The sequence below is a fragment of the Lissotriton vulgaris genome, chromosome 11 (assembly GCF_964263255.1).
Source record: "Lissotriton vulgaris chromosome 11, aLisVul1.2, whole genome shotgun sequence".
Taxonomy (NCBI): Eukaryota; Metazoa; Chordata; class Amphibia; order Caudata; family Salamandridae; genus Lissotriton; species Lissotriton vulgaris.
The window spans coordinates 801537242-801560865 of record NC_141699.1 but is presented as its reverse complement, the minus strand read 5'-3'; the positions used below and the strand labels follow the sequence as shown (position 1 = coordinate 801560865).

General features: G+C 44.2%; 1 protein-coding gene across 1 annotated transcript in view; it reads left to right on the top strand.

The window, feature by feature from the left end:
- The window catches only part of LOC147683525 (galactose-3-O-sulfotransferase 2-like), a 434320-nt gene that overhangs the window by 371006 nt on the left and 39690 nt on the right, over positions 1-23624 (top strand). The window lies entirely within an intron of this gene.

Here is a 23624-nt window from a genome sequence, read left to right as displayed (position 1 = left end):
AACTCACAGTGCAGCACTGATGAATAACATTGTGCGCAAAAAATATAAAACAACATTAGATATTTCAAATGGATTTTTCTGTCAAAATATTGCACCAGAAAGCAGGCATTTGACCGCTTTCTCAATATTGGGGACACAACGACAATTTTGTTGTCTCCCCCAAGGATTCAAGAATAGCCCAGGGTTATTTTCAGCAAGAGTAATGGAGTTATTCCAAACGTACGATGATGAGGCATTATCTTAGGTCGATGACATCTATCTTACGGATGATGACTTGGACAAGCACTTGAAAAGAATGAACACATTAATACTTGGGTTCGCTTCTGAGGGGTATAAATTCAACTTTAAAAAATCAAGAATTGCCCACCTCAATGTCATATTCTTGGGATATGAGTTCTCAAGTGAAGGCAAAAGCCTAGCAGCAAACTTTCTAGAGAAATTTGCGCTGCTCCAACCTCCAAAGACGCTGAAAAACTTACAGTCAATTCTAGGTTTCCTGAATTTTGGAAGAACTTAAGTTCTGAATTACGCAGAGAGGGTTAAACCTCTCTACGAATTAATGAAACCTGATTTTAAACCATCACATTGGACTCAAACACACACAGAAATTTTACGTTCAGTCCAAACAGACATGTTAGCAAAAACTGAACTAGACATACGCGATAACGCACGTAACCTTGTAATCCGAGTTATCCCAGGAAGATGCGGATTCACATACCTAACCTTTAATGAAGGAGAAACAGTACCAATAGCTTACAAATCACACTTGTACACACAAGCAGCGGTTCAAACTGCTGTAGCAAAAGAAAGAGCTCTCACACAGGGTAAATCCATATGATCGTTACACCTGTACCTGCCTTAGAGGCAGTGACAAGAGCAAGCATTCCTAATTCAAAAGCTCTACATACAAGATGGATACAATGGGTTAACTCTCTTGCTGCAACAGACGTCCAATACTTTTTTGACCCTAGTCTAAAGACACAATAATTTCTCCAATATGAACACGAATGTCCTCTGCCGACCGAAATTCTTCCTCTTGAACATTATGGTTGTATAATATATACAGATGGATCAGCACAGCCCGCAATTGTGGGTAAACAAGCCTATAGTGCTGCAGGCGCGATTGTTAAAGGTCGCTGGCGCGAAGGCAAATTTAGACCTATGGTCACAAAAACGCTTTCACTCGGAGACTGTACAGCTCGGCGAGCTGAACTACAGGCTTTCAAGATGGCGCTTGAAAATACCGATCGCAAATTCCCCACACTCATAGTGTGCGATTCGTATTACTGCCTCCAATCTTACAATGAATATCTGCATAACTGGGTTCAAAACAGATTCAAAGACACTGAAGGTGGCACAATCAAGCATAAGTTGCTTTGTGAACAAGTAGTTCTTTTGCAGAAAGAACTACAAAAGACCCACGTGCTACATACACTGAGTCATCAGCGTGATGGCGTTCACATTGCAGGGAATTCATTGGCTGATAAAGCCGCAAAGTCAGCTGTGCAAGCGTTTTCCGTAGCTACAATTAAACGCTCAAAAAGATCGATAGATGGTGAAACGCTATTAGCAGTAAAAGCCTCAATGGATGGCAATCAAGCAGCGTTACCGCTACACTATCCACTTGGAAATACATACGTAATTGATGCAAACTCCGTTCCTTTTGCTCAAATCCCTGGAGTGGGGGACAGAGTAATTCCAAACAGGAAGCAGAGAGTTTTCTTGATTCAAGAAGCACGCATGGGAGAGGGTCTGAGACATCAAGGGATCTTGAAATCTCTAATAGAGTTAGAAAAAATGTACTGGTGGCCGAGACTGGGAGTTGATGTATACAATTTCGCAATTAATTGCCCAGACAGCAACAGAGATTGCAGTAATGAACCGCCACAGACACCTTACTACAGAGTAGCTACAGTGTAACTACAGAGTGCTGTCTGTTAGACAGCATTAGGCTATCTACCAGCAGGCGTCCCCACAGACAAATGCGGCCCCACAACTACTAGGACAACAAGATTTATTTGGTTATGGCCCCAGCGCTCGGCTGACGCCAGAACTGTTATAAAGGATTTGCGAGTCTTTATCGGCACATACACAATAGGCACGCTACATTCTGATCAGGGTCCTGCGTTTAGCTCTCAAGCTTACAAAGATGCCATGGTTAGTTTGGGCATTTCATTGCTGTATTCTAGTCCCTTCCATCCTGAGGGTAATGCGGTAGTGGAAAGAAAAAACCGTGACAGAAAGCAATCCATAACAGCAAAGGTATTAGGTTTGGGTGATGGGTGGGTCAAACATCTAATAAGTGTCCAACGTAGTCTTAACAATCTGCCAAGAAATTCTCTGGGTGAATCACTCCTTATGAGCTACTATTTGGTACTAGAATGATAATCGAGGATCTCGCTTGTCAGGCTTCAGTGGTAAAACGGAAACCCTTTGATGTCAAAGATCGTTTGGCTGTCTTACAGGACTTAAATGAAACAAGAAGACGTCTGAGTAACACAACACAAAAGCCAACAGCCACTAAAGATAAACCACCTGTCCCAGCAAGACCTGTCTGGATTCCAAAAATTGGGGATCTAGTCAGGGAAAAGATAGCGGTAAAGAAGGAATTTCTGCCTTCTTACAGAAAAGCAGTACCTGTCTTAGCAATCCAAGGAACAAGATCAGTAGTACTACCGCCCCTTGCTGGTAAAAAGGAGAACAGAGTTGTGTCCATCGACCTGGTAAAACCACAACATGTGGCCAATAATAAGTAGTAGGTCAAGCGGACTCCCAAGATGTAGCAGACAGCCAAATCTTGCTACAATCCAAGAGGTTCAAAGTGAAAGACTTATCACCTTTGATAAACCTGCAGTAAGAAAAGAAGGACCATGCAACGAAGCAATGCAACTCGTGCCTCTTGAGACCCAAATATCTGTGCGACCAGAAACACCAGTCTACAATGACGTAGCACCTGAATACACTAACATGACAAAGGAGAAATCAGTTCCAGTGATTTCAACAAACCGCGATTCAATTCAAACAATTGACAGAACTGCATCTGGATATTTCATCAACTTTGATAACTTTTCTGAGGATCCAAGTGAACCTGAAGATACAACAACAAAGAAAACTCTCAAAGAAAAAACGACAGAACTTTTTCATACCAAAGCCTATACCTGAAAATAACAAAACTACAGAAGGGGAGATAGACGTACAATATGTTTTCAAATTGAACAGAACTAGTCCTAATTGGAAAAAATGGTTAATCTGGCCCACGGACAACAATAACTATCAAGATAGATTCCTGAACAAAACACAGGGTTTCATTCTTAATAGGCCAGATCCAAGATACTCCCAGAGACAACATCCAGGTATAGTAACAACATATAGTGTAGGGAAACTATGCCTTGAATGGCTTAAAACCTCTACACTTTCAGAAATTAAACAACACTTGACTTTACTTACAGAAAGCAATGATTTGTGAGATATCTTATTAGGACCTCGTAAACCACTGCAAAAAAGTTTCATATACACCCCTGCGTACAACGAGGCTTGGAAAATAACACAATTAAAAACTGCAGAAAGAATACGAGAAATTGATCGTAATAACTTGGAGAAAGCTCTCTATGTAGTGGACAATGGGTTAACTACTTTGTCCTCCAGAATATATTCATTGGACAGCATTGTATCCTCTGCAATTGACATAATGGAACAAGACTTGCTAATGTTACAACATGGCCAGTCTCAATTAAGTTCTATAATGCAACTAAGCTGGACATTGAAAAATCTGCGTCCAGGCTACGCGCCATGGAGGCTTATCAACACAACGTCATTGTTTACGGGGTTTAACCTTCAGATAAACAAATCTCTATGGCACAGAGAGGAGCAGACTATACAGTGCTGAGCATTGGAAAACTGGAAAGATTACCATTGACAGTTTTGGAGAAACCTGTAATAGAATGGATAATTCATGGCACCATCATGATTCCAGTGACGATTTTCCAGTTTCAGTATTGTCTACAGCATATACCAGAAGGCCTGTATGAGAGGTTGGGTAAAGAATACATTAAGTCAACATGGACTTTACCATATACACACAGTTGTTGGAATAAGGGGAAAGAAGTATTCCTTAGTCGGAAAAATTGTAAAAATTCACTGAGTGGTATTAATTTACACGGAGCCTGCGATGGTTCTACGAATAACCTTTCATGCCACCAGCACGGTACCCCCTTCACACTAATAGAACCCGTTTTCAGGCAGCTATCCATTGACAGTTACGTTACATTAAATGATCACAGCTGCTGTGGCAGGGTGCCAGGAAAATTTTATCTGGTTACTGTGTCGTCCATGGTCACTTGTTGTATGCAAGTATTGTATCCAGCTTGCAAGTCAGACAGTCAGACGGCAATATGGCCTTCATTGAATATCTCTTCTATACGAATTGATACTTTAAGCAGACTAAAGTATCTTCTTTTGCAAAAATCTGTGCCACTGACATCATCAAAAGAAACGTATGATCTGCAAGTTGCAAGGACATCTGCAGAGATACATGCATTTTTATCAACAAACTGCCCTGTACATTTTGCAGAAATGTTAAGTCAAATCTTAAACATGTCTGATAACAGTGGCATCGCACATGTATTTAAGACGATTTTTTCAGGACTGCTAGCACCATTTGAAGCAGTCCTCGGATTTTTCCCAAATTTTGTGCACTCTGTGTTCGGCGGCCTGCCTCTCATATTGGGACTCGTAGCAGGAATACTATTTTTATTTCTTCTGCTCCGTTATGGCAAGTCCAGTAACCAGCGATACCCACAACCTCATGGAACAGACGGTCCGTGCCCAGAGGTATCGTGAGAGGATAACACAGATTCTCGGGTTGGCTCATTTAAGATATATGAATACGACATGGCTTCTCTCGTTCAGACCAATCGGGCAAGATTGCATCTTACCTGTTCTACGATGCCTGCTTTGCGGAGAGGAATGCGTGTTAGACATTTGTCTTGCACTTCCATCAGTCCTGCCATCGGATGTCGACGCCTTGCTAGGTCCCGTAAAGGCTCATGCAATGTGTTGCCCCCAACGGCTACAGATCCTGATGACGGCATTCATTGAGATCTCACCAGTAAGTCTAACTGAGGGTGAGGTACGAGAAACACCAGGCGCACAGGTACCATCTGATATGACCATTGCTAACGCGGCAATAAGCGCTGACGGCAATGCTTCTCATCTATGCACATTTGATCTGCTGGATCAAGTGGTTCCACTTTCACCTACTATGGTAGATGATTTCTTTGCCAGCCTAGACGACTTGATGTTTTCTCCTGACACCGAGAATAACTTTTGAGTTATGCACAAAGTGTTCTCTGAACTCTGAAATTCGACCTTCATTTTTTCAAAACAATGACTTCTAACATTTGGAACTATATTTCCACAACAAAGTTGTAGTTTTCCTCTCTTTCCAAAACATTGAACTTTTGGCACAAACTAATCTGCTTAAAGTAGAACTATTCTTAGAGAACAAGTCATCTTTGAAAACTGGCTAAAATAATTATTTAGACCTCATCCCTATTAATAGTAAGATTGCTATGACATGTTATGTTATGAAATGGTCTCGACTTTTTCTTCTGTATTTAAGAGACATTATCATGAATGTTATCTCATGATTCTTTTTCACATTGCATAAATTAGACTAAAGACGGTATGCTTAGAAATTTTTCCCTAAAGTATATTGTGTACTGTAGAAAATGCTAAAAATATTTTTTCTGCATACCCAGTTTGAATGCATTCTTTGTATTGGGGTGGGATTGTAAACACTAGCTTTAGATATGTTCAGTGATTGCTAGGTTAACTTTATTGAACTTAATATCCATGGAGTGGGTGTTGTAAATGAATCTCGGACCCTAGTATAAATTTCCGGATTCATGCCCTTATATAGGTATACTTTATCATTTCCTTATATAGGCATAGAAATCATTACCATATTTGGCCTAAACCGTACAGCCCAAATACGGCATGGATACTTCCACTAAGCTCCAAGAATTAACAACGTTTTTTTGGAAAAACCGGCCTTCAGCAGCTCGGGACTTCCCCTTGCTTGAATATTAAGTTCTCCTAGAACTCCCGGGGTTTTCCAAGAAATGAGCCTTTGAGTGACGTTATTAGGTCCAAACATGCATCAAACTGGCCCTAAACAAACACACGGTGGTTTGGAGCAGATCAACTATCTACTTGCCCGACGCCCTGCAGCAGCAAGGGCCGAAGGAAGCCGACCCTCCAGCAGACGCACTGCGAGACTCTGTCATTTCTCCTGCCGAAAAATCCAGCTCCAGTGTTTCCAGGCTACCCTTGCGGGTATCTGGGAAATCGAGTCCCGAGAACGAGATACAAGACCTCCTTCATTCTAGAACAAAGGTACGGAGCTGATTAGGCCTCTTAGGGAATTATCAGAATCAGATTCCTGGCAGAGAACTCCTAGACTTAAACTCCTCCTCTTATACTCACTCCCTCCCTCTTACCAGACTTAGGTTAGGTACACCAGGGTAGGCGTATTCTAGAAGCACCAGTTGAGTATTTTAGTCATCCTTTTATCGTTGTATGTATTTTATGTATTTTATACATTTTATGCACTTTATGGCTTAGAAACCATATCATGCTTTTACAGCACTACTTTATAATACTGTTCATATTATATGCATTGTACTTCATAGTAAGCTTTACTATAGTAGCAGTTAATTTTCAATGCTTGAGAAAGAAGACTGTTCAATAAATACCTTTTTATTGAAAACGCCCGTCTCTCTATTTCTCTTGCACCTCTGGTGAAACTAAGCATGCACGATTGACTGAGTGAAATAGTTTTCTATTGTTTCCGCGACTCTAGAGATTTGATTTCTTATTCTTGGGAAACAAAGTTGTCATGTTTTATGCGGTTGTCAGAAACTAATCCCTTCTTGTTTATTCGAGAAAGTTTTTAGTGACCTCAGAGATAGCTGGCACTCACAATTAAGTGTAATATAACCGGTAGAGACCTAGTAGACCTAAGTCCTACGTCTAAGCTACAGGATATATTATTCCAATGCGCAGAGCCTATTGGGAATATAGGAACTACAATACACATCGTTAGCACTAAAAAGCTGGTGCCGAAACAAGTGCATATGCACTGCGATTTACTTCCAGCCACACCTTACATGACTCCAGCATCTCTGACCATGTCCGCTTGCAAAATGGAAAACAAACCCCGACAACTTCAACAGAAAAGGAAACTAAAAATGCTCTACCGTATTTTTTAATAACACCAGCTTTAATTGGCCTGAGTCCTGCCGGTGCTCACCATCGTTAGCTCTAAAAAGCTGGTACCGAAACAAGTCCATATACACTGCGATTTACTTCCATCACACCTTACATGACCCCAGCATCTCTGACCATGTCTGCTGGCAAAACTGAAAACAAACCCCGACAACATCAACAGAAAAAGAAACTAAAAATGCTTTACTGTATTTTTTAATAACACCAGCTTTAATTGGCCAGGGTCCTGCCGGTGCTCACCATCGTTAGCTCTAAAAAGCTGGTGACGAAACAAGGGCATATGCACTGCGATTTACTTCCAGCCACACCTTACATGACTCCAGCATCTCTGACCATGTCCACTGGCAAAACGAAAAACAAACCCCAACAACATCAACAGAAATGAAAACCAAAAATGCGCTACCATATTTTTTAATAACACCAGCTTTAATTGGCCTGAGTCCTGCCGGTGCTCACCATCGTTAGCGCTAAAGAGCTGGTGCCAAAACAAGTCCTTATGCACTGCAATTTACCTCCATCACACCTTACATGACCCCAGTGTGACAAGTTAGCCTGGTATATGATGTCCACTATTCTAGTGGGCACCCTGCACCAGTCTAAACAACCCTTATGGTGATGGTTGTAAAGTCAACCTTATAGACAAGCTATCCTAGTGGAAGCATGGACAAGGAGTCTTAGGTTAAAACTTAATGTGAAGCAAGCTGTTTTACCAATTATAATCCCTTGAATATCAAATGAAAGGACACCACACAAGGTATATATAAAATATAGATGTATTTATTACTAACACAACCCCTCTGGACTCTTTATGAGGTCAGAGCTCGAGATACAGTACAAGTTACTTAATTAGCATACTTTAAGTTGCACAAATACAATTCTGCCCTAGGGGCCTCATGAACCATATACTAAAAGAGTGGTATAAGAACCACCACAGGAATAGTGAATAGGCCTAGAGCCTAGAGAATTGCTGGGCTACACTGAACAACCAAAGGTTAGGAAGTAGGAGGCCCACGGGAGACGCGTGCAGTGTCTAAACACAGTCGCCAGTTGCCATGGAGTTATAATGGGAATGTAAAAGTTGCAAAGTAGTTGATTTAAGACACTTCCGGATGGACTACGGTAAAACCCTTTTAAACTAGGACACTTGAATAGTCAACACCCACGGGAGCACCAGAGTACTCGAGTTACCTCACCCATGGAAGTCGGGTGCATATGTGTCTTTTCGTGTCAGGCTTCGCCACTGTTTCCTATGGAGAGATGCAAAGAAGTGCTGCAGGTGACCAGAAGAAAAGTGTCTGGGTGGATCCAAGGGTGACTTGAAATTGTGAAGAACCTGGAAGCAGAGGGGACAGAGTATGTGTCACTAGCCAGTGACCAGGAAGGAACCAGGAAGGAACCAGGCGATGTCCTAGACGCAGAGCAGGCCTTTCGACAGGGTCTCTTGGGACTACCTTTGGGCGGTAATGAGATGGTATGGCTTAGGTGAATGCTATATCCGAGCTGTTCAAGCACTATATAGGGAGCCGACAGCCCGGATTAGGAATAATAGGGGACATACTGCCTTGGTGCAAATTAATAGGGGGACAAGGCAGGTCTGCCCTCGTCACCTTTGCTATTCACGTTATATATGGACCCCTTATTGCGAAGGTTAGAAGCCAACTTAAACATCCCCCTGTAACCATAAACGGCAAGGAATTTAAAACGCTTGCCTATGCAGACGACGTGGCAATCGTTACCCCCAATCCCGCTCTAGCCATCGGTGAGTTAGAAGTGGAAGCTCAGCGATTTGGGGAGAGTTCAGGATATAGGCTTAATAGAAGCAAGACCCAGATAGTCAAAAACTTCTATACTGTCTGTAATGATTGCCGTGTAGTTGATTCTGCAGTTTACCTGAGGGTGGAGATTTTCGCAGATCTAGATGTAGTAGTAGAACGGAATATGGCACCCCTCATCTCCAAAGTAAGCTCGGACCTAGTGAGAATGAATAATCTTCACTTATCTTTGGTAGGTCGTACAAATGTAATTAAAATGGTCATTTTACCTACATTTCTATATTTTTTTAGGGCAATTCATTTATTTTTTTAGGCCAAATGGTTTAATAGTTTAGAGTTAGTTTTGAACAGATTCATTTGGGGGCACGGGAAAACAAGGAGGGCATATAGGTTTATCACTCTCCCTAGGGCTAGAGGAGGCTGGGGGGCCCCAGACTAGACTTTACTATTGGGCAGCAGCGATGCAGTATATGCAGGGTCTGATTGGAGCGGCGGTTTGGATTCTAAAATGACATTCACTTCTACAGCTGTTTATGCAACTGTTCTTGGTACTGAGACAGAGAACTCCTTCCTTAGTTGTACTGATTATTCCTATTTTAGAAGAACAAGGTTTAAGACTGTCCAGGGCACCCATAAAATCTGGGCTGAGTTTTTGAAGAAATTCGGTTTGGGGAGGTTCAACAGATATACGCGGCTGTACAAAAACAGTTCTCTACCAACAACAATATTTTCAGATTCAGTGATGGCAGACTTGGCAGAAAAGGGGATTGTGAAGATAGGGGACCTGCTGGGCCCAGATGGGATTCTTCAATTTTCAAATCTAGAGGCTAAATTCCATATAAACAAGAGGAGTCTTTTTAAATACCTACAGGTTCGGAGTTTTTTAAGTAGTAGGCGAGGAGGGACGGCAGGGTTTGCCAATAATGGTATCCTGGACTGCATAGAAAGCGGTGGGGATTCTACAATCCGCAGTATTTACGCAGCTTTGGCAGCTGCGAAACCAGATGATTTGGAAAAGCAAGGAGTCAAGTGGGCGAATAAATTGGATATCGAGATAGTCTGCTTTCAAGATTTTTTAGAGTTAGGGTGTACATTACTATGCTCAGCCTCTCTACAAGCTCAGCATTACACAACGATATACTCTCTCTATTTTACCCCGGCCAGAATAACTCAATGGGGAGGAACATCAGGGACCACTTGCTCACGTTGCAATGAGCCAGCGGCAGATATTATACATATATTTGCTACCTACCCACAACTTTATATGCTTATTAAAGATATGAAGGATTTCTTGCCCGCTCGTTAGGTGTAGGTACGACCCTCACCCCCCCTTTGATATTACTTGGTGTTAGCACAGACCTGGACAGTACGTATGTGGAATTCCTATTTGTCGACATGGGAGTTCTGAGACTCTCGATAGCTAGGACTTGGCTGGATAAAACACCACCTGTAATGCAACAGTGGCTGGCAAGCCTCCTGGCTGTATACAACTTAGAAAATGGCATATACGCTAGGAAGAGTAGGAGGATGAGGGGGCTAGGGAAGAAAATCTGGGAACCAATACAGATATGGAAGGAGGGTATGTGGGAGAGTTGAATAAATGAAAATGTATTATTATACATCTCATGACCGGTTGTTAATTTGCATTATGGACAAGAAGCCGCAAATATGCAGTTCTTAGTCTTTTTTTGGGGGGGGATTTTGTATTTTGTGTTTTTTGTTTCTCATCAATGGTTAGAATTGTTATATTTTATTGTGCTGTGCTGTATGTGAAAAAAATGTAATAAAAATATTTAAAAAAAAAAAAAAGTTGCACGGTTAGTAAAATGCAGGATGTCCAGGATGTCCGGTCCCACGTCTCTCGTGTCCGCCACGGGTCTCAGATTTGCTGGAGGTGTGGGTTGGGGTCAGAGAAGTCTGGAAGTCCAGGCCTGAGTAGCTGAGTCTTCGGGTTCCGGGAGGAGCATCAACAAAGCGAACCGGCAAGACACTGATGGTGCCTGTTTGCACGGGGTGGTCACTCCTTGACCACAAGGGAGAGTTCTTAAGTCACATCACTGAATCAAAGGAGAGAGGGAGGACTAGGTAAGCTAGTCTGAATCCCCGCTTTTATATATCAAAAATCAAGAAAGACTAGCTAGGTTTTTTACAGATAAGACTCACTGGAGTACGTATGTCAAGGAAAACCAGTAGGTTTTTTAGAAAGCCCTCACCCACCAACCTAGTTGGTGGCATGCTTCATCATCGGGCCCACCACAGTGGCACCTAACGTACCCCGGGTGTGCTTCGACGCCAGATTACTGCGGAGCTGGTATAATTACTGAGTGTGCAGTGTAGTGAGTGTGAAGGTGAAGATTTAAAAAGCCATACAAAAATCCCAGCACCCGAGGGTAAAAATTATTTTAATAAAACTGGGTATCTGTTGGCACATTAAAAGGCAGACGGACACGGTGGAGTATGGATTATGACCTCCAGTGTCCTGTGTGGTCTACATGTTTCAGCCTGGCCTTTCTTAATTTAAAACAGGCTTTCCTCAGGACCAAGTGAATATGTGTGGGGTTATAAAATTAATTTACAGTGAGTGTTTTTTAGATTTTATGTGTAGCACGCGCTAAGGTGCTATATGGGTGAGAAGGGGATTCCCTCTCGCTTTGCTACATATAACATAAAAGGGGGAGACAGACAGACGTACAGGGTAGAGTCATATTAGCATATTATTGCAAAAGCAGTCGTCATTCCACCGTCTTATAAGGTAAGTGAGCGAACTATGCATGGCTAAAGTGTGGTCTTGTCGGTGGCAAGACTCATGTGATAGTTATCTAGAAGCCGGTTGTAGTGGTGAGCTAGAAAACGAGAATACCAATGTGAGGTTCAGGTAAGTGAAAGAAAATTATTATCCTCACACAGTATTTTGCTGTTCAAAGCCTTCTTGGGTCGCCTGGCAGAGAAAAAGACCCTAAAAGAAGGTTGTATTGGTTTAACAAAATTATCCGACCTGTAAGGGAAGACCTCAACACCTTACCCCCACAGTTGCTGTAGAGCGCAGCCTCATTACTCACGAAACTGTCGATCTGGTTCCTCCTTGGACCTGTCGTCCTTCTGCGGCGCCCGGTTGTGAAAGGAGGGCTAGCCCAGTTTGTTTTTAAAGGCTCCGTAATTGTCTGCACCTGGGTCGGGGTAGAAATAGAGGGAGGGGTGCTCTTGAGCGAAAAGCGCCATGTCATGTGAGCTCTGCGCATGAATGCGGTGGGTAGTAGTCCCTGAACCGCGCGCGAGCCTTCGTTATGTGGTGCTCCGCGCATGCGCGGAGGGATAGAAGCTGTGTATGGCTACCGCGCATGCGCGGGAGAGCGTGGGAGCGCTCGTTGTTGTCAAGGACGCGCTAGTGTGCATTATTGCTCGTAGAGAGAGCAAAAGGTGTTTACATGAGTGTAGAAGGAATTGGGGTGAGGGGAATGAGATTTACAATTTGAAGTTCAGATTGATGTCGCTCAACGTGAGACAGATTGGTTACTGCACAGTCTTGTAAAGAAAAGGAAACATCATATATTAAGGGAATTCCACGGTATGGAGTCGTTGAGCCCCTCAGTATGAGTGGATAGACGGTAAATCCAACGTTGTTCTTTTTGGAGGAGATATCTCTCATTGTTTTCAGTTATGGCGAATTGTTCAATCACAGTCCAAGTGAAGTCATTTGGGGTGTGGTTGTGGGACAGGAAGTGGTCTGTAAGTCTACTTATATTTTTGCCACATCGGATGGTACTGCGGTGTTCCGTCATTCTTGTCCGTACCTTGCGGGTAGTCATCCCCACATACCGTAGGCCACATCTGCATGTCATAAGGTACACCAAGTTAGATGAGTTACAGTTGGTGAACTGGCGTTGTGTCCATACTTTGCCTGGTTCTAAGTCCAGGGTTTTAGATGGGGCTGTAAGGTGGCACACACTGCAATTATTGCACGGTTGGTGTCCTGTAAGTTTTGGTAAGCCCCAGGCATTGAGGACAGTGTTGTCGTTAGTGGCATGGTTCGGCCTTGGTCTGGTGTGTACCAGGGAGTCTTTTAGGTTCTTCGCCCTTTTGTATGCGAATCTAGGTTTTTCCCAGTTTCGGTTGCCTGAATTAATAATCTTCCAGTTCCTGTTGATAATGCTGGAAACCTGATTTGATACGGTATTGTAAGTGGTGACGCATGTCAGGGTGGAGTCCTCAGGAGGCCTTGTTGTTACCTCTAGGAGCGCCTCTCTATTTTGGTTTCGCGCCCTCTTGCAGGTGGTGTTCAGGATCCTGGTGGGGTATCCCCTGTCTTCCAATTTATGGACCAAGCTGGCTGATTGTCGTTTGAAGTCCTGGATCCGGCTGCAATTGCGTCTCAGTCTCAAAAACTGACCGTAAGGGAGATTTTCCCGTAGAGGTCTAGGGTGGAAGCTGTCAAACCTCAAAAGGGAATTCCTCGATGTAGGTTTGTGATATGTCGTAGTTGTCAGGCCATCCATGTCTGCCTTGATGTTAAGGTCCAGGAAGGCTAATTCCGAGGCACTGCTCGTACAGGTAAACCTCAGGTAGTTGTCACAGGTATTGATCCACATGAGGAACTGATCCAGGGATTCCTGATTCCCTTCCCAGATAACCAGGATATCGTCGATATATCGACGCCACATACTGATGTTAGCTGTGTAGGGATTGTTCACAGATTGTATGTGTGTTTTTTCAAAATGGGCTACATAAAGACCAGCTATACTGGGAGCGAAAACACTCCCCATGCTCGTCCCGTTGGTCTGTAGGTACAGCTTGCCCTCGTACTCGAAATAGTTGTCTTTTAATGCAAGGGTGGCACATTCCATTATAAAGCTGCGTGGAGTATGATGGTTCCAGGCAGTCCCCATTAAGACATCCTCCAGGACTTTCAGTGTAGCGTCCTGCGGTAGGCTAGTGTATAGGCTCTCAATGTCTAACCCGACCAGGAGTTGGGTTTCGGGGTTGTAGTTGATTTCTTTGATTACATTGAGAAGATGTTTCGTGTCCTTGATGTATGATGGTGTAAGTTGTACCAATGGGTTCAGGAAGAAATCACAGAAGCGTGACAAGGGCTCTAAGAGTGATTGGTTTCCCGACACGATTGGTCTTCCCGGTGGTGGGGTTACCCCTTTGTGTACCTTCGGTAGAATGTAGAAATATGGGGTTTTAGCGTTTTTGCTGCACAAATAGTCAGCCTCCTGTTTGGAGATGTGTTCTGCGTCCCGGGCATTTTTTACCAAAATCTGTATCCTCTTGCCTAGTTCCTCGGTCGGGTCCTTCCTGAGTGGTCTGTAATTCCTGGTGTCGCCTAGGAGTCTGCGACATTCTGTGTCATAATCTGTTTTGTCCATGAGCACGATACCTCCGCCCTTGTCGGCGGGTTTTATGACCAGGGTGGGGTTAGCCTGCAGGCGTCTTATTGTTTCACGCTCCCGATGGGACAGATTGTTAAAGGTGTTTTTCTCCTGTATGTTCTCCACTTCAGTGTAGACCGCCTGTTCAAAGGCAGCAATCTCGACAGGTATACTGGCGGGTGGTGGCATGAAAGTGGATTTTAGTCTGAGGCCAGTCTCGTTGGGGACTTCCTCTTGAGGGTCGTTCGACTCTGTTTTCTTTTCGAAGAAGGCTTTTAATTTTAATTTTCTAAAGAACTCCGCTAGTTCCATGTGTAATTTGAAATGATCCAGTTTGGCTGTAGGGACGAAAGATAGGCCCTTGTTCAGGACTACTATTTCTTCCTCTGTCAGTTGTGTGCTTGAGATGTTGAACACCAGTTGGTCTTTGGTTCTTACTGCTGTTGTTATTTGCTCGGTCCCGCCTGTTCCTTGGTTTTGTTCCTCGTGTTCGAGCTCACTGGTTCCGCCTCTGGTGTCCAGTGGACCTGTGGTGCGTTTCTTCTTTTTCCGCGATTCCTGCGGCCCTGTGATAAAAAAGGATATCTTTGATTCTGATTCCCTTGAAAGTATGGCATCTGTCCTGGTGCGTACATTGGAGGGAAACCATAGAATGGGGGTGGTACTGGTCCAAAATGTGGTGGCCCAAAATTGTGGTTCTGTGGTGGTCCCTGCCAGGGTTGCTGCCAGTTTTGGCCTCGTCGCCCTCTCCCTCTGGATTGATTGGATCCGGTGCTGGAATTGCTAGAGACAGAACTGTTGTCCCCGGAGCTATCGGAGTCTTTTTTAGCCGGGGTATAGGTATCGTCCGAATATGGGTATGTCTTAGTAAAACTGAATCTCTTCAGATCTTTCTCAAAATTTTTAATTTTTGTCTGAGTTAGGTATTCTTTGTAGTCCGCCATCTCTCGATTTTGGTCTTCTAGTTTCTTTTTGAAACCAGTTAGGGTGGTCTTAAAGTGGTTCTCAGTTGCCTGAATTTCGATCAGGATAGCATCAGAGAGTCGTTTGGCGGTTTTGATGATGAGGACGAGCCAGTCCCTGGTGCAGTGCCAGGCTATCTGGGCCCAATCCTTCCTGAAAGTAGCATCATCTAGAAAGATTCTAGGAGCGTTGGTGACTATGAGACCTTTTGGAGCAGTGTTGGTGCGCAAATACTGTGCTAGAATTACGCCATGTAAGATGGTCCGTATTTTGTTCCTTTTCTTCTCAGTTAGTGCATCCCAATCGGTGGACTGTGCAATGGTTGCGGGGATATTGAAGTCTGCCGCAAGGGACGGGTCGGATAAGATTTCACTGATGTCATCTTCAGTGTACGTTAGACCGGTGTTTTCTGCCATGTTGTCGTGTGTTTTAGAAAAGTTAAGCTCTCACAGCTGTGCGCTGCCTAAATATCACTGAATCAAAGGAGAGAGGGAGGACTAGGTAAGCTAGTCTGAATCCCCGCTTTTATATATCAAAAATCAAGAAAGACTAGCTAGGTTTTTTACAGATAAGACTCACTGGAGTACGTATGTCAAGGAAAACCAGTAGGTTTTTTAGAAAGCCCTCACCCACCAACCTAGTTGGTGGCATGCTTCATCATCGGGCCCACCACAGTGGCACCTAACGTACCCCGGGTGTGCTTCGACGCCAGATTACTGCGGAGCTGGTATAATTACTGAGTGTGCAGTGTAGTGAGTGTGAAGGTGAAGATTTAAAAAGCCATACAAAAATCCCAGCACCCGAGGGTAAAAATTATTTTAATAAAACTGGGTATCTGTTGGCACATTAAAAGGCAGACGGACACGGTGGAGTATGGATTATGACCTCCAGTGTCCTGTGTGGTCTACATGTTTCAGCCTGGCCTTTCTTAATTTAAAACAGGCTTTCCTCAGGACCAAGTGAATATGTGTGGGGTTATAAAATTAATTTACAGTGAGTGTTTTTTAGATTTTATGTGTAGCACGCGCTAAGGTGCTATATGGGTGAGAAGGGGATTCCCTCTCGCTTTGCTACATATAACATAAAAGGGGGAGACAGACAGACGTACAGGGTAGAGTCATATTAGCATATTATTGCAAAAGCAGTTGTCATTCCACCGTCTTATAAGGTGAGTGAGCGAACTATGCATGGCTAAAGTGTGGTCTTGTCGGTGGCAAGACTCATGTGATAGTTATCTAGAAGCCGGTTGTAGTGGTGAGCTAGAAAACGAGAATACCAATGTGAGGTTCAGGTAAGTGAAAGAAAATTATTATCCTCACACAGTATTTTGCTGTTCAAAGCCTTCTTGGGTCGCCTGGCAGAGAAAAAGACCCTAAAAGAAGGTTGTATTGGTTTAACAAAATTATCCGACCTGTAAGGGAAGACCTCAACACCTTACTCCCACAGTTGCTGTAGAGCGCAGCCTCATTACTCACGAAACTGTCGATCTGGTTCCTCCTTGGACCTGTCGTCCTTAAGTTCTTGAGTTCTTAAGTCTTCTAGTCAATATAGATCTTCGAAGGTCCAAGAGTTTCGTTTCAGAGTTTCGTTCCAGGATAATCTAAAGTCTCTAGATACAGCTCTTAGCTTTATACTAAACTAAGGGGCTGGATTACCTGCTAGGTCCCTCCAATGGGTGAAACCTGGGAAGGGGGTGGTTACACCCCTTTCCCTTTGTCCAGTTTCACTCCAGAGAGGGGCTGGAGTGCCCCAGCAACTGGTTTGAACCGGCTATGCATGGAGCACCTTTTGTGCCCCAGGCAGTGTCTTGAATTGCAACATTCTATTCATCCCACCCTGCCCCAATACACTAGAGGCTGTCTGGGGAGGTGCTGGCACCTCCCTCGACAGGAAACCTATTGTCCAAGCCTCCCTTACTGGAGTTTCCCCCCAGCTGCAGGAGGTCAGACTCTTGTTTGTGGCAGCAGCATCCATTTTGTGATGCTGAGGCTCTGTTTAACTTTAACCGGGTAAAGCAGTAACTATTTATTTATTTATTTATTTATTTATAAAATTTCTAGAGCGCACAAATACCTTCCGGTGTCTCGGACTACATGTCTTTTCCCTCTAGAAGGGTGGAATGCTACCCCCGTCGCCAGAACTGGTGAGGGGGTAGTATTCCAAAGTGTTTGACACCTTACGCAACATGTTTCGATAAAGCCAAACCAAAGTTAGCATTAACCGTGAGGATTATAATGCACTTAAGAGTATATGGTATGGCTATATCATAGAACAGCTATAAGGAGATGGTTCCGAAAGCTGCAGAGGGGTTCAGCTCTTGCTAGGGCACCCTCTCACATAAAACCAAGCACTCTGCCTTCAGGATTGTTAAGGCCTGCCATAGGAGTGACTTATAGGCTATTATGTATCTATATAAGGTAGATATAGGGATACTATATCTAAGTAAGGGGTGATTACACCACCTTACCCCAGCTGAGTTATCAGCCAGTGGTGGCAGTTTAGATGGCAAGCCAGGGGTGGTATAATACATGCTTCAGCCCCTGCTAGGCCTTGGATGCACCTATGCACTGGGTACCTAAGGTACACTATACATGGGCTCACAACGGTGACCCAATATCCAATTTGGTATGTACCTAAAGTACCTGTAGTCCATTTTACAGTGAGAGCAGATAGCCTGGGGCCCTGAATAGCTGCATTCCAGGCCAAAAAAGTCGAAAACCAGCTGAACACTAGGCAAAAAGTTGGGGTAACCATATAGTGAGATATCCACCTTCCTACACCCAGCATCTCTGACCATGTCTGCTGGCAAAACGGAAAACAAACCCCGACAACGTCAACAGAAAAAGAAACTAAAAATGATTACTGTATTTTTTAATAACACCAGATTTAATTGCCCAGGGTCCTGCCAGTGCTCACCATTGTTAGCTCTAAAAAGCTGGTGCCAAAACAATTCCAAATGCACTGCGTTTTACTTCCAGCCACACATTACAAGACTCCAGCATCTACGCCCATGTACACTGGCAAAATGGAAAACAAACCCCAACAATGTCAAGAGAAAAAGAAACTAAAAATCCTTTAACTTATTTTTTAATAACATCAGCTTTAATTGGCCCGGGTCCTACCGGTGCTCACCTTCGTTAGCTCTAAAAAGCTGGTGCCAAAACAAGTGCACATGCACTGAGATTTGCTTCAAGTCACACCTTACATAACTCCAGCATCTCTGCCCATGTCCGCTGTCAAAACGGAAAACAAACCACAACAACTTCAACTGAAAAGGAAACTAAAAACGCTCTACTGTATTATTTCATTAATAACACGCAATGTTTAATATTAGTAAAATAAAATGCTCTGTGGTTTTTTTAAATCATGTTTAAGTTTGACTGTTGGAATAAAAGCCATACTGCAGTTACCATCAGGATAATTCATAACAGATGCATGTTAAAACATAAACAAAGTCACAGTGCTTTTTTAGGTCGGAATTTAAGTGAAACAGCAGTTAAGATAAGGATAATTGCTAACAGATGCACGCTAAAACAGAAACAAAGCCACAGAGCTTCTTGTGGTCAGAATGGAAGTCAAACTGTAGTTACAATAAGGATAATTGCTAAGAGATGCACGTCTCTGTAAACAGGGGCCATCACACGTTACACAGTGTAATGGCCAAACATTTACAAAATCACTAGCAAAACACACGTGACCTAGGGGTCATATTCACTGATTGGCAGCCACGCCCTCGCCCGTCCCGCCCCGATGCTTACTATTGCCACGTCCAGGCAAACAGAACACTCCACAAGCTGGAAAGAGTTTGTGTAGGTCACTGAACTTTTTTCTGCACGTCGCAACTGTAAATATTGACCTTCAATGCGTCTGCCTCCTAGTCCATCAGCAGGTCCTAATACTCACCTCTCTAACAGATAGCGATGGTGGTCACCTCTGCCGTACCTCATGGGACTCTACACCCATAACGACCAGGTAAGCTGAACCCTTACCTCAATCAGCACAGGTGCATTGTAGAGGTATTTGCCAATTCTCTTACAATGGTCGGAACATCTACCCTTTCTGGTGTGAAGGATCCCAGATGATGACAAGGGCATCCTCGGTCGATAACTGATGGGTATTTTTTCCCACACAGAAAGTACCCATGTGACCATTTTTGTCATATTATTTTCACATATACTTTTCTAAATATGTGTTTCTATTCAACATTCTCTGTATGTCAGCTACGTAGTTAGTCAACAGTCTATTTCTTTGTGACCCACAGCTACTCTGTGTATTGCTAAATTGTCACTATGCCTAGCCTGGATAAATGTTTTTTTTAAATCACTATACTCTTGTCTGACCCCGCTCACAACATATCGAGCACATAACGTGCACCATGATCCACTTGTAGTGCCCTCATTTATGTGCTCACTATAACGGCTTGACATAATGAGAGTATCTCTCTCCCTCTCTCTCTACTCATTTGCACATATGCATGATTGTTTGTCCTCCCCACCTCTGTAAAAATGTGTTTAACCTCACGCTCATTTGGTATGATCGAATACCTTGTTGATGCACTGATTACAAATGTATCCTCAGGTCCTCTAAAAGGGTTTTTTTTCAAGGTTGTCACATGTAATGATTTGTTGCTTTTCTTGGTTTTACTGTAGTTCCAGATAGGACCACTTCCTGGGTCCATTGAGTGGTACTGAGATATATTTCTAGACCACCACATAAATAACCCCCTATTGTCACTATCCTTAGGTCCTGATGAAGCTCCAAGGATCTCTTCCTGAGACCACTTCACAGCGTGAAACATGTTGAGCATATCCCCGTCTCCTTAAGACTTTGCACTTGTCTAGCAACTGAGGGCCATAACCACCCTCGAGCAGCACATAACCTTTTTGTTGTTTTTTTATTGATGACAGAGGGTTTTTCCCATAACAGCCATTGACCCCCTCCACTCATTTAAAAAAAAACATCAATCACCACACTTACCCTCTCACAAATACCCACACTCACCTTACGGCTAGACTTCTAAAAAATATCTCCCATAAAGTGACCCTTCTGGGACCCGTTGGGCATTGCAGTGCCGGCGCAATGAGGAGCACTGCCCCATGATGAAGCATGACATCTTTCAGGGTGCGTGAGGGCGTTAAAGAAAGGTCCCTCTGACCTTTCAATAGGAACGACACATCCCTTTCTCTCTCCCTATCTCTTTCTACATTGACTTCCTTCATAGAAACTGTGGTTCTCTGAAGTGACAAGTAAAGTTCTACTACATATAACTCCACAATGATGTACCTTGACAATATATTTATATTCAAGGTATGTAGATGTGGAGTGAGAAATAGTAAATCTATACTTACCTATTTGCACTTATTTCTCAATATTTCAGTCCCCGTCATTTTTTAAACGGTATACTGCCTACACAATATTTTTGGTTCTGATATTCTGTCAGTGATACATTTTTCACTGGACCATGAAGACTAGACAAAAGAGATTCGGCCCAGCCTCTTCCGACTTGGCCCAGTTGTCACCCAGACTCACCCCCCACTGAGGATTGGACAAACAGTCCATTTCACATCAGTTGTGCGCCCTGAATTTCTGGTGGGCCAAGCACACTTTAAAGCACTGATGAGATCACAGTCCCCACTTCCTCCAGTCAGGCATTCAAGGTCCCTTTCATGGCAGTCATGTACTCAAAGTTTTAAGCAATATAATTTGAGGGGCTTGAAAAACAATGCACTATGTAGAGTTTCATATGTCAAATTGTTCAGCGTTTTTCAAGAAAATGTCAGAAGATACTAGACCCTAAGTCAAAAGGTTAGAGATTGGCAAAAACGATACATAATGAAGGTGTATGTCCATCCAATTCTATTATATGGTATAAGGCTTCTTTTTTTTTTTTTTTTTTTAATTTTTGGAAGACCTTTATTGATAAGAGGTTATACATACGCAGTAATACGCAGCCCGAAGGCTCACAAGTGTAGCACATATCAATAAGACGACGCTCCAAGGATCTATTACAGAAGTATTGCGGTCTAATTTTCAAATTAAAGTCTGTAGGATAAACGATTCCAGGATGTCATAAAACAACACATTGGTCCCGGCCACAAAGAATCAGGAGAAAGCAGCTTACAATGCACCCAAAAACACACCAGAACCACATCTCGCCACGATATAGAAAAACCGTCTAACCCAGAAGAAGAGAAAGAAAAGAAAAAAAAAGGAAAAAGAATAGAAGGCCCATAGAACTAAAGAAAATAAACAAAAACCCTCCCACCCCCCACCCTGCACCCCTGCAGCTGGCTACGGCCTACCCCCCCCCCCCCTAGCAGTGTGCCTGTCGCCCCACAAAAGGAGTCCCGAAATATAGAGAATAAGAAAAGGTCCTAATCCTAAACTACTATAAAGAAGAAAATGTGGGAGGAGCCCACCACCCGTCCCCCGGCTGCACCCTCCCACGAGTCCAATATCAGCAATAGGTAGGTAGTCCGGTGGCACAAAGCATAACTTAGCAAAACAGTGGAAAGCACGAAGTCAGCACACCGCGCCAACAAGGACATAAGCACGCCGTCAATCCGCCATGGTCAGCCACGGTGAATCAGCCAGTCTGTGGGAAGAAGCATTCATCCCTGTCCCGTTTTCACCTTACCACCACTGCTGACCGATGTAATCCCGGAGGACGTGTTCGGCAGTACAAAAGAGTCATTATGGTGCAAAAACCCAACTGCGTCAGGTACAAGCAATTCCAGCGATCCCAAGCAGGGCACAATGTACACCATCCTCCTTTCGTGTAGCGTATCCGGGACAGGGAAAACGGTCTCAATGTCTAGCTACTTCTGGAGCGGACTTCGGGGAACAGCGAGCATGACGCGGGGAGAACACTCCCGTCGCGACGGACATCCGCGAAGTACACATCGTCCCGGGAAATCACCATTTGCAGCGGGAATCATCGCTGGGCTCGGAATCCCAAAGCCGTCCCTGTCGCATGAGGCAGCCATCTTGTCGCAGGCAGACGCGGAACAGGGAGAAACACTGCGACCCCGTGAGTTAGCCATTTCCAAGCGACCCGATGTACACAGTATGGCATCCATCTTGCTGACCAGGGTGCAAGCAGATTGTACCATATCGTGGTGCAGGGAAAGAACAGCCGACAGTAAAGCGCCAGAGCCCTGAGCATCGCCACGTACCCTTCCAGATATGTCCTCCCGCTCACCATGTCCGCAACCACAATGAGTCCCCATCTCCTCAAGCTGCATCTCGTAGTGCCCTCCGCAAATTCTCGTAGGGGCACTCCGATGTGAGTCAGGCTGCGCACCACAAGGCATCAGGGTCCTTTGTAACAGGGAACGGCTGGCAAAACCGGGATACGTCCAGAAACATTGTCCCCTCAGAACATCGCCCCGTTAGGTAGCTTGAACTCGGCAAAGCCGGGAGCCCTCCGCCGCTAGCATGAAAATGCGTTACCAGACATTCGGCAGCAAACAGTCTGGGCGTCTGAGATCGTACGAGGGCCGCAGTCTAATTGCCAGGTTCGCCGGCTCTTTGTCAGCAGCACAGCGGGGCGCAGGTTGCAGGTCCGGCCGTCTCTCTGCAAAGTTCCGACCGGCACCCCTCCGTTATTCAAGTCCGATGGTGGTCGCCTGGCGGCCGGTCACGACGTCAACTCGAGGTCCCGGCCTCAGGATTGCCGTGGGCCGCAAACTGCGCTCGAGCGTTTTGCCCGCTTGGAAGAAAGCACAAACCCCAGGTTTTCGCGGTAGGGCATCAGGATACATCCGCTGTCGCAGCGTGCCGCCTCGGTGCAGGATCTCTGGCAGGATAGTCTCGTGGGAGGAGATGGTCCTCGGAGCCGAGGGACTACACGTCCGTCCTGAGCGCCATCTTGGCTCCACGGTATAAGGCTTCTTGATGTGTTGCAGGAGTGAAACAGTTTGGGTCTGTAGAAATGTGATTAAATGTAACAGCACAGCTGAAGGAAAGATCGTGTTCATAACATGTAATTTCCTGCACACCTATTGAACTGCCCACTCTGAAAAAACAAAATGTGGCTGATTCACTAAGGCATTTATATTTAAGAGTATGTGAATTAGTACTACAGAAGTGCTTCTTCACCTACTCCTAAATACCTTTGTGGATTGCCCCCCCCCCCCCGATACCTCCAAGTATTTGGAAAAGAAGTCAATGTGGGGCTTGAGAATTATATCGTTCCCATATGTCCTTAACTTAGCCACAAATATATTACATT